The sequence below is a fragment of the Colobus angolensis genome, unplaced genomic scaffold, assembly GCF_000951035.1.
Source record: "Colobus angolensis palliatus isolate OR3802 unplaced genomic scaffold, Cang.pa_1.0 Scaffold122, whole genome shotgun sequence".
In the NCBI taxonomy this organism is placed as follows: Eukaryota; Metazoa; Chordata; class Mammalia; order Primates; family Cercopithecidae; genus Colobus; species Colobus angolensis.
Genome location: NW_012113364.1, coordinates 6,399,084 through 6,411,976, shown reverse-complemented (window position 1 = coordinate 6,411,976; position 12,893 = coordinate 6,399,084).

Below are 12,893 nucleotides of genomic sequence, written 5' to 3'. Positions count from 1 at the left end.
CATGAAATCACCAACATCAGTCGTATCTGCACTCGAACCCCAGCTTTGCCACGTACTAGAAATGTGACTGTAGGCAAACTATGTAATATTTCTGAAACTCCCTTTCCTATCTCTCTCTCCAACCTCTCTGCTCCTATCATTCTCCACCTTTTTACCAAACTAAGCCTCACAAGACCTGTGCACCCATGACCTTCACTCTCTGGTGCTACACCTGTGATTATGTCACCTTACACTGCAAAAAGACTTTGCAGATATAATTAAGTTGACTAATCATTAAAACAAGGAGATTATCCTAGATATCTAGATGGGCCCAATGAAGCACATGAACCCTAAAATGCAGAAGAGAACAAGGACCCAGAATGGCCAAAACAATCTTGAAACAGAATGTAAGAAAACTTACATTTCCTCATTTCAAATCTTACTACAAAGCCATGGGAATTACTACAGCGTGGTACTGGCACAAGAACAGTCATAGAAATCAACAGAATAAATTGAGATTCCATAAATAAACTCACAATTCTTCTGTCGACTGATTTTCCACAGAAATACCAAGAGTATTCAATGGCGAAAAAAGAGTCTTTTCGGCCAAGCGCAGTGGCTCATGCCTGTAATCCCACCACTTTGGGAGACTGAGGCGGGCGGATCACCAGTTCAGGAGATCGAGACCATCCTGGCTAACATGGTGAAACCCTGTCTCTACCAAAAATACAAAAAAAATTAGCCGGGCGTGGTGGTGGGCGCCTATAATCCCAGCTACTTGGGAGGCTGAGGCAGGAGAATGGCGTGAACCCAGGAGGTGGAGCTTGCAGTGAGCGGAGATCGCACCACTGCACTCCAGCCTGGGCGACAGAGCAAGACTCTGTCCCCCTCCCCCCAAAAAAAAGAGTCTTTTCACCAAATACTGCTGGGAAAATTGGATAGCCACATGTAAAAGAATTATGCTAGATACCACATACAAAAATTAACTCAGAATCAATCAATCAAAGACTTAAATGTAAAAGCTAAAACTAAAGCTCTCAGAAGAAAATACAAAGGTAAAATTTTCATGATATTGGATTTGACAAAGGATGTTTAGATATGGCACCAAAAGCAGGAGCAACAAAAAAGACAGATAAATTATACTCCAACAAAATTTTAATGTTTGTGCTTCAGAGGACCTTATCAAATGAAAATAGAACCCACAGAATGAGAGAAAACATTTGCAAGTCATTTATGTAATAAGGAACTTCTATCCAGAATATATAAAAAATTCTTATAACTCAATAATAAAAAGTAAGTAACAATTTTTTCAATGGGTAAAAGATCTGAATGGACATTTCTCCAGAAAGATAGTCAAACAGTCATGAGTATGTGAAAAGAAGTTCCACATCATCTGTCATCAAGGAAATGCAAAACGAAACCAAAATGAGATGCCACTTCAATCCAGTAGGATGACTAGAAACGAAAAGTCAGAAATAACAAGTGTTGCCAAGGATGTGGGGAAACTGGAACCCTCATACACTGTTTGTAGGAATGTGAAATGGCCATTGTGGAGAAGCCCCGCAGTTTCTCAAATGATTAAACAATATTACCATAGAAACCAGCAATTTCACTCCTAGACTAAGAGAAATAAAAACATATGTCCACAGAAAAACTTGTACATATCAGCATCATCCATAATAATCCAAGAGCAGAAACAACCCAAATGTACATTAACTGATGAATTACTAAACAAAATGTGGTATATCCATAAAATGGAGTATTATTTGGTCATAAAAAGGAATGAAGTACTGATATATGCTACAACATGGTGAACCCTGAAAACATGCTGAGAGATGCCAGTTATAAAAGACCACACATTATATGATTCCATTCATCTGAACATCCATACCAGGGAAATCTAGAGAGACAGAAAACAGACTGGTGGTCACTTAGCACTGAGAGGGAACAGGATGGAAATAAAGGGGATAGAGAAAGGGCATGGGTTTCTTTGTGAGATGATGAAAATATTCTAAATTTGGCTGTGGTAATGGTTGTAATTGCGCACTTGAAAAGGGAGAATTGTATGGTATGTGAATTATACCTCAATAAAGTTGTCTTTTTCAAAAACAGAAGAGACAGAATATGAAGTTAGAGAGAGTCAAAGCACTACTGATGGTTTTGAAGCTGGAGGAGACTAAAAGCCAAGAAATTTGAGTGGCTTCTAGAAGCTGAGAATGACTTCTGGCTGACAACCAGCAAAGAAATGAGGACCTCACACCTTCACCACATGAAAATGAATTCTGCCAACATGAGTGTGTGTGGAAGGAGACTCTCCCTATCACCTCCAAATAAAAACCCAGGATGGCCGATGCTTAATTCTGACCTCCTGAGGTCCTCAGCAGAATACCCAGTGGAGCCTGCTTGAACCTCTAATCCACAGAACTTTGAGATAATAAATGAGTACTGTGGACATGGGCAATGACTCACGCCTCTAGTCCCAGCACTTAGGAAGGCTGAAGTAGGACGACTGGTTGAGAATGGGAATTTGAGGCTGCAGCGAGCTATGACTGCACCACTGAACTCCAGCATGGGCAACAGAGACCTTCTCTTTTAAAAAAATAAAAACAAAAAATAAGTGAGTGTTTCAAACTGTTATCCTTTCCACTTCCCCTTTGTTGGGAGAGCCTTTGCAAGCGCTGTTCCAATGTGAGGAATGCCGTGGCCCTTGCTGTCCAGGAGGTGGTTTCTTTCTCATCATTTAGGTCTAAGCTGTGAGAGACCTTCCCTAGCCTATCTGAAATACTATCTACCCCAACCTACCCTACCCCTCACCTCCGTCGTGGACCCAATGCCCTTTCTCTATGTCCTATTTCTTATATTTCTTTGGGGGTGCAGGGATAGAGGCGGGGTCTTACCACGTAGCCCAGGCTGGTCTTGAACTTCTTACGGATGTGAGCTACCATGCCCAGCCTTCAGGTCCTATTTCTTTGCCTTTCCCCCTCCCCGCCCCTTGAAACAGAGTCTGACTCTGTCATCTAGGCTAGAGTGCACTAGTGCAATAACTACACTCGACCTCCCCAGGCTCAAGAGATCCTCTTGCCTCAGCCTCTTGAGTAGCTGGGACTATAGGCATGTGGTACCACGCCTGGCTAAGTTTTGTATTTTTTGTAGAGACAAGGTTTTACCATATTGACCAGGCTGATCTCGAATTCCTGGCCTCAAGTGATCCACCCACCTTGGCCTCCCAAAGTGCTGGGATTGCAGGCATGAGCTACTGTACCCAGCCTCCATGTCCTATTTCTAATAAATATTTTTTATTTACTTATTTACCTGTTGGTCTGTCTCCCTCACTGCCAAGAATGTAATTCGCTGAGGACAGAGACCTTATTTTCCTTCTCCACTGTTACATTTCTAGTGATTCAAATAGTACCAGTGTGATGTTATAACATATATTGGTTTTCGTCCACGATCCCTGGCTGGTAACTACCATAGTCCTCATCCTAGGTTTTCTGTTTTTTTGTTTTTTGTGAGACAGGATCTCGCTCTGCTGCCCAAGCTGGAGTGCAGTGGTGAGGTCTCAGTTCACTGCAACCTCCGCCATCTCCTGGGTTCAAGTGATTCTCCTGCCTCAGCCGCCCGAGTAACTGGTACTACAGGTGCCTGCCACCATGCCTATGGTGTATTTTAGGTAGAGACGGGGTTTCACCATGTTAGCCAGGCTGGTCTCAAACTCCTGACACCAAGAGATCTGCCCACCTTAAACTCCCAAAGTGCTAGAATTACAGGCATGAGCCACCATGGCCAGCCCCAGGCTTTTGTGTTATAAAGCTGGGTGTGTTAGGCCTCATGGGCAGCCCCTCTGACTTTCTCCTACCCTCCTTTCACCTGCCCCAAGGCAGGACTCTACTCTGGATTGGTCTTAAACCCTCCCCAGAGAGGGTCCAGCTCTATACTCTGAGGGACGAATGCTGATGTCAGGAAGCCTCCATAAAAACCCGAGAGAACTGGGCCCAGGAAGCTTTCAGATAGCTGAACACAGTGGAGGTTCCTGGAGGGCTTGCACCCAGGGAGGGCATGGAAGTTCTGCACCTTTCCCTATTCCTCGCCCCCAGCATCTCCTTCGCCTGGATCCTTTGCAATATCCGTTGCAATAAACCGGTAAACATAAGCATCTCCCTGAGTTCTGTAAACCACTTCAGCAAATTAATCGAACCTAAAAAGGGAGCCATGGGAACCCGAACTTGAAGCTGGTCAGTTAAAAGTTTTGGAGGCCCGGAGTTGCAACTGATGGGGGTTAGGAGGGGCAGTCATGGGGACTGAGTCCTCACCCTGTGCAATCTGACACTATCTCCTGGTAGATAGCGCAGGAAGTGAACACTATCTCCTGGTAGATAGTGCTGGAAGACACCCAGTCAGTGTGGTGTGTAGGGGAAGAATCTGCACACATATGGTCATGGAAGTCTGCTGTATTGATGATTGCTTGGCGTGAGCAGAGGAAAAACACAGTTTGAGGAGTTTTTTCCCTGCACAACTGGACATATCATAGGTTCTCAATTCTTTGTTGAAAGAACAATAACTGAATGAACAAGGTTATTGTAGAGACCATAGAATAACATGGCTATAAATAAAGCAATGATACATACTAAATGCTTAATAAATACAAAAATCCCTTTCCCAGGGCCAGGTGCAATGGTTCATGCCTATAATCCCAGCACTTTGGGAGGTGAAGGTGGGAGGATGGCTTGAAGCCAAGTGTTCAAGACCAGCCTGGGCAACATAGCAAGATCCTGTCTCTATTATTTAAAAATGTTCAAAAATCTCTTCCTCTCATGGGTGATTAGCCATTATGTTAAAATTACACATTCTGGATGGGCGTGGTGACTCATGCCTGTAATCCCAGAACTTTGGGAGGCCGAGGCGGGCACATCACAAGGGCAGGAGTTTGAGACCAGCCTGGTCAACACAGTGAAACTCCATCTCTATTAAAAATACAAAAATTAGCTGGGCATGGTGGCATGCACCTGTAGTCCCAATTACTCAGGAGGCTGAGGCAGGAGACTCACTTGAACCCAGGAGGTGGAGGTTGAGGTGAACTGAGGTCGTGCCACTGCACTCCAGTCTGGGCAACAGAGAACATTCTGTTTCAGAAAAAAAAATGCTTACATGCTAACCAACTTTACAAGGGAAAATAAACATCTATGGGATGGTTAAACAAACTGGGGCATGACCACACAAGAGAATACCTAACACTAAAAAGGACAAAATATTAACACATGCAAAAACCTGGAGGCTCAAGAGCAACATGTTGATTTTCTTAAAAAGTGCATCTTAAAAGGTCACATACTCTAGGATTTATACAACCTTTCCAAATGACAAAACTACAGATATGGAGAACAAATTAGTGCTTTTTCCAGGTTAAGAGTGGTGAAGGCAAGGGAGAGGAGGGGAAGGAAAATGGTATAAACAGTTAACCCAGCAAGCCTGACTTGCTCAAATGATGCACATTCTCAGACAGGCCTGCTTGGTCAGCTGGGTTAGACTGGCCCTTGGTCAGCTCCTAGAAACTGAGGTCTTGTACTAGCCCTATGCCTTAAGTGATAAGGGTGTTTTGTATGGTTACGGTACTGAACCACACTGTTCCAGCTTGTCTAGAGATTTTGTGCAAATTGTATGATTTATGGTAAACACCTGCTTTCCTCTGGAGTCAGTCGCAAAGCCTATGTGATACATGATATAAAGTCTATGTGATATAAAGTCGCATATCCCTATGTGATATGGTTTGGATCCGTGTCCCCACCCAAATGTCATGTTGAATTGTAATCCCCAGTGTTGGAAGTGGAGCTCGTGAAAGGTGATCTGATCACAGGGCAGTTACTCATGAATGGTTTCGCACCATATCCTGTGGTTCTGTCCTTGTGACATCTGGTTGTTTAAAAGTGTGTAGCACCTTCTCTCTTGCTCCTGCTCCCACCAGGGGAGACACTTTGCTCCCCCTTTGCTTTCCACTGTGATTGGAAGCTTCCTGAGGCCTCCCTAGAAGCAGAAGTTGCAATGCTTCCTGTACAGCCTGTAGAACTGTGAGCTAATCAAACCTCCTTTCTTTATAAATGACTCAGTGTCAGGTATTTCTTTATAACAATGTGAGAATGAACGAACGAATACACTATGTGAACAGCCTACAATAAAAGCCCTGGATTCTGAGGCGTACCTGAGCTTTCACAATAAAAAACACTTCACACGTGTTGCTAGAGTTTACGGCTGGGGAAGTAAGTACATCCTGGGCAACTCTGCTGGGAGAAGACTCTTCGAATCTTAAACAGTGCTGGTGTCCTGTAGAATCTGCTCAATGCACAACTACCCTTTATTAATCCTGCTTTGTATCCCCTCACTGCAACAAACCATAGCAAGGAATAAGTATGACCTATGAGAGCCCCAAGCGAATTACAAAACCTGGGGGCAGCCCTGGGGACTGCTGACACACGATGTGACTAAAAAGGCATGAGGGAAGTCTTTGGGGTAATGGAATAGTTCTGTATCTTGACTATGGTGGTGGCTACAGGAATCTACGTATGAGATAAAATGTGCATGACACTATACACATACGTTGCACAAATATCAATTTCCAGGTTTCGACATTATATTATAGTTATGTAAGATATAACCATTAAGCAAACTAGAAGAGTACACAGGACCTGTCTGTACTATCTTTACGGCTTCCTATGGATTTAAAGTTATTATTTATTCCAAATTTTAAAGTTTTGTTAAAAATCACACATGAGGCCAGGCGTGGTGGCTCACACCTGTAATCTCAGCACTTTGGGAGGCCGAGGTGGGTGGATCAAGAGGTCAGGAAATTAAGACCTTCCTGGCTAACATGGTGAAACCCCATCTCTACTAAAAATACAAAAAAAAATTAGCCGGGCATGGTGACAGGTGCCTGTAGTCCCAGCTATTAGGCAGGCTGAGGCAGGAGAATGGCATGAACCCAGGAGGCGGAGCTTGCAGTCAGCAGAGATCGCACCACTGCACTTCAGTCTGGGCAACAGAGTGAGGCTCCCTCTCAAAAAAAAAAAAAAAAACACACGTGAACGTTTTTTAATAAAAATAAACACCTATCATGGGACCAATGTGTATCAGTTAAACACACCACTCATTCTGCTGATTGTAAGTATAAAAAGAGAGCAAGGGTACCACCAAAAGAGAGTGCCATCATTTGAAAGGCTATGTAGTGGTGGTGACAGTGTCTGTTATGGTAGAAGGTAGGAGAGTCGGCACACCCAGACTGGACATCAGAGCTACAGATGGCATATCCTGTAAACACAGGAAGAAACATGGGGGATCAACTGCATGAGACTCAACTCCTTCTCTCCTGGACAGACAGACCTGTCCCTAGACAGATAACCACCAACAGCACTGGTTACAGGAGGGAGCTCTGAGGGGCCACACACAGCTCCTGTGGGAGCACTGCATTCCAAAAAAGAGGAGCTTGATTGAGCAACCTGGACATAAAGAATGCACAATTCAATTGGTCCCACTCATGTTAGGGAAAACAGAGTAAAAATGATCTCTGCTGCTGGGACAGTTAGGATTCTATAAACTGTGCCCCAGGGCTAGGATTTATTCCAGGTCCAGGTACCCTAAAAAGGACAGAGAGGTACAAAGCTTACTTACAAAGCTCCCAGAACTATTAGTACTCTTTCTTAAGGCTCTGGATGCAAGCCAGTTTCGTCTCAGAAAAGCAAAACGAAAACACTTTGCAGATGTGAGTAGTTTCCCGCTATCCTTCTTGAGGGTCTGCTTCCTATTCCTGGGTTCAATGTCATGCCCTCAGAAGTCGCTCCTCTCTCCAGGTAACTCATCTGGGACTTACAGGAAACATCCTATCAATTCTAGTAAAACAATAAGCTATCCTTTGACCTCAGTTAAGGAATAAAACTTTTGGGTGATTTTTTTCCCTTAAATTTTTTTTCCCAGTTAGAAAAGTAAAGAATACTCGTTATTGGCGGAGAATGCAGTGAGCCGCAATCATGCCATTGCACTCCAGCCTGGGCGACAGAGTGAGACTCCATCTCAAAAAAAAAAAAAAGAACACTTACTATTTACAAAACCTGACATATATAGACAAGTAGAAAAAAAGTTTTCCTCATCATCCAAAGACAGTTACTGTATGTGGTACATATTCTTATAATGTTCCCTCTGCACTCATTCAACAAATATTTATATACTAATGGATTACTGTACAACAGGCACTTGGGACACAGGCACTTGGGACAGGCACTTGGGATACAAATGTAAGTAAAAATAAATCAAACAGTTTGCTAGAAACAGAAACAGAATGCCAAAGGGTATGTGCATTTAAAATTTTGACATATATCAAACTGGTTTGACAAAATATACTATTTACATTCCCACCTACAGTGTATGAGAATCTGGTTTCCCATAACCTCACAAGCATAACATTATTGAACTTTAATTTTCTGTCAATCTGACAGGCAAACAAAAAAAATCATTTAACGTGTATTTCCCTAAGGTTAGCCATCTTTACAGACATTTATTGGCATTAATATATTTTCTTTGAAGAAATTAACTGATCTTGCTCATTTTTCTATGTCATTACTATTTTCTTTCGATTTATAGGTACTCTTCTTATATATCTTTCAGTCTTCAACTTCACGGTATGAAGACACCATCATTCTAATAAAAGGCTTATTAGTATTTCCAATCTGTAATCCAAGGTTCACCAACTTTCATATGATTAAATATAATGCTTCCAAAATGAATGTGAATGTCAATGTCAGAGTTTTAATGTTAAATATAACAAAACAGTATTTGTCCAAACGTTAGCCTGGACAAATAATTCCATATGATAATCAACTCCCTGGAATATAATGTAGAGTTGATTGCTGCTGGAATGAACAGAGCAAGCAGGGCAGCATTCTTAAGGAATGAGTTCTAGACAACGGTCTTCTATTGTACTAGATCAAGCCCTCCTTGGTTAAGCAAAATTGTAACTCTAATCTGAGCATGCCATTCTCTGGACTAACAGCTCAAAATTACACATAAGATAATCTGGCTACTGTAGCCTACTTTGTACCATTCTCTATGCTCTCGCCCAGGGAAGCAGCACAAATGGCCAATTTATTCACTAAGTTACTGACCAAAAATTATTTCTCCTAACTCCACCTAAAGGAACAGCAACCTGCAACACATGAGACGGTCTCTGTTAAAGGCATTTCTTTTACCTTTTTTTCCTTTTCTTTTCTCTATCTGACATATGGTCTTGCTGTATAACCCAGGCTAGAATGCAGTGGCATGATAACAACTCACTGCAGCCGTGACTGCCTGGGCTCAAGTGATCCTCCCCACTTTAGCTTCCCAAGTAGCTGGGACTACAGGTTGCACCAGCATCCCTTGATGCTTGAGGCGACACTTGAGGGACACTTGAGGCGGGAGGATTGCTTGAGTCCAGGAGTTTGAGACCAGCCTGGGCAACACAGCAAGACCCCAACTTTACAAAATATTTAAAAATCAGCTTTGTGTGACAGCACCCATCTGCACTCTCAGCTACTCGGAAGGCAGAGGTGGAAGGATCACTTGAGTCCAGGCGTCACTGTACTCCCGCCTGGGTGACAAAGAGAGACCCTGTCTCCAAATAAATAAGCACCTCCTTATAGTTACTGGTCTCCTCTCCTTTGGTTCCCCCCTCTCCATCACTCCACCCTGTTAGTCTGAATGTTACTCATTCTTCAGGACACCTGCAGAAAGTATTCCCTGATGCCTTCCAGGCTCCACACCCAACAGCATGGCCTAAATGCCCGGCTCCTTCCTCGGTGCTCCATCTTAGCTCACACTCCTTACCACACTGTTTTCAAAGTATCTTGACTGTCCCTTCTCCTCAACTGGCTAACTTCTAGAGAGCAGAAACATGACTGCTTAGGTCATTAAATATTCAAATCCTGAACATTTCTTAATCCTGCGGATATGAATCAGTAACTCGTAAAAGCAAAATGTTATTTATCATTAAATATTAACAATATAATCACATTTTCATCTCTGGCAAGTTTCTTGGTACAACAATTTTAAGGAACAGACTCTTTAACAACAGTTAAAGCTGCACGCTGGCTCACGCCTATAATCCCAGCACTCTAGGAGGCTGAGGCGGGAGGATCGCTTAAGGCCAGGAGTTTGACATCTGCCTGGGCAACATTGTGAGATCCCATCTCGAAAAAAATAGTAAATAAAAACAAAGCAGTTTTAGGTTTAGAGGGGGGATAGTAGCTCTCCAAGCCAAAAACCAACTCCCAAGGTGCTCCTGTAAACTCGCCCTGGAAAAATCTATCTAATCTCAAAGGCAAAACGAGCCCACGGGCGCCCACGACACATTTCTCAACCACAAGGATTGGTCACCCGCTCTGAGACACCGCCAGCTGCCTATGACCTAGCCTCCAAAGGGGCGGAGTCCCTCCCTCTCTCTCTCTAAACTTCCGCGAAGGCATCCCCCGGCTCTCCTCCCAGACGGTTCGGAAATAGGGACTTCGACTCCTAACCCCAGCCCCGCAGCCTCAACCTCAGCCACAGGGTGGAAGTCAGGACCACAGGCTTCAAATTCCCTCCCAATTCCGGGACGCTTCTGTCCCCCCAGGGTGACGCGGGATCAAGTCCCTGTGTCCCCGCCGCAGCCTGGGGCTGTGGTCTGGGTCCGCGCGTCCCATCCCGGCGCCTTCCGGGGAGGTCCTGGGAGGGGCCACGCGCGAGCACAGATGCTGCTTTGGAGCCCGCGTCCTGGACAGCAAGTGGGAGCCAGGCCGAGGGAAACCGCCGGAGAGGGAGGCAGCCAGGAAATGCTCCGAGTCAGGCCTTCGGAGCTTGGCCGGGCGCTGGAGATTCCGGCAACGAGCGCCTGAGACGGAGAGGCCGCGCACTGTGAGGATTAAAGGAGCCGAGGGCGGCCTGGAACCGGGCAGACGGCGCTGACGGGGCGGGAACGTGGGACGAAGGACAGCGGGAGGCCCCGACGCGCAACTGCCCCCGCCGCGCGGATGGCACAGACCAACTGCCCCTCCGCCTCGCCACCCCGCTCCCGGAGCTGAGAGCCGCGCAGCTCTTAGGCCCAGTCCATCCGCTCCGTACCTCGCCCGCGTCTCCACCGGCGCCCAAAGCGCCGCTGGTCCGCATCTTTCGGGTAGGTCTCGGCTCCGCGGTGGGCTCCCGCCTCACATCCACCCTACTGCTCCCCCCGCTCCCTGCACTGCTAGCGAATGCAAGTTAGGCACGGAGTGCAAACGTCACTTCCGGCGCCTTTGGCTCGTGACGGGAGGAAGTGCGAGCGGATCCAAAGGTGGCGCGTCCCTGTAACGGTACCTACTAGGGACGCTGAGGCAGGAGGATTGGTTGAACCTGGGAGGCGGAGGTTGCGGTGAGCCGAGATTGTGCCACTGCACTGCAGCATGGGTAACAGCGAAACTCTCTCTCAAAAAAAGGAAAAAAAAAAGGAACCCAAGATCAGATCACAGAACTGGCAGGTTTGGTTTCTCCTGAGGCCTCTCTCCTTGGCTGATAGATGGTCACTGTCAGGCCTCTGAGCCCAAGCTAAGCCATCATATCCCCTGTGACCTGCAGGTATACATCCAGATGGCCTGAAGTAACTGAAGAATCACAAAAGAAGTGAAAATGGCCTGTAACTGCCTTAGCTGATGACATTACCTTGTGAAATTCCTTTACCTGGCTCATCCTGGCTCAAAAACTCCCCCACTGAGCATCTTGTGTCCGTGGCCCCTGCCCACAGGAGAACAACCCGCTTTGACCGTAATTTTTCTTTACCTACCCAAATCCTATAAAACGGCCCCACCCCTATCTCCCTTACCTGACTCTTTTCAGACTCAGCCCGCCTGCACCCAGGTGAAATAAACAGCCTTGTTACTCACACAAAGCCTGTTTGGTAGTCTCTTCAAATAGACGCGAAAATCACCTCTTCACTGTGTCCTCACATGGCCTTTTCTCTATGAACATCCATTTTTGGTGTCTGTGTGTGTGTCCAAATTTCCTCTTTTTATAAAGTCACCAGTCGAATTGGATTAGGGCCCTCCCTAATGACATCATCTTAACTCACCTCTTTAGAGACGCTGTTTCTAAATACAGTCACATTCTGAGGTACTGGGGTTAGGACTTCAACATATGAATTTGGTGGGGATCACAATTAAGCCTATAACGTAATCATAATTACTTTAAAAATAAATAACATGGTGCTATAAGCAGGCAGGAGTGAGGGTTTGGGAGCCTAGGGAGACCCTGATGATAGCTCCAAGTTGAGACCATAAGGGACTATGAGGGTGAAGCCACATGGGAAGGAAGAGGAGAAGGAAGATGCCAGCAGTTCTGGAGTTTAAGCAAGACTTAAGTGACTTTCAGACTGGTCAGTCATCCAAATATGAAAACTCTCAGGACTCAGAAAATGATAATGAGGAAAGAGAGAGACCATCTCATATTGTTTTATATTGTTTTTTACTCAGTACCTGTTTTAAGAAAAAACCAAGGAAGTAAAACCAAAGACAGGCAGCCCGGCACCAGGCCCGAAATCAGGCCTGGGCCTGCCTGGCCTAAACCCAGTAGATAAAAATCAACTCATAACTTAAAAACCGATGTCATTCGTAGATTCCAGACATTGTATAGAAGAACATTGTGAATCTCCCTGCCCTGTTCTGTTTCTCTCTGACCACCAGTGCATGCAGCCCCTGTCACATACCCCCTGCTTGCTCAAATCAGTCACGACCCTTTCATGTGAAATCTTTAGTGTTGTGAGACCTTAAAAGGGACAGAAATTGCGCACTCAGGAGAGCTCAGATTTTAAGGCAGTAGCTTGCTGATGCTCCCAGCTGAATAAAGCCCTTCCTTCTACAACTCCATGTCTGAGAGGTTTTGTCTGCAGCTCATCC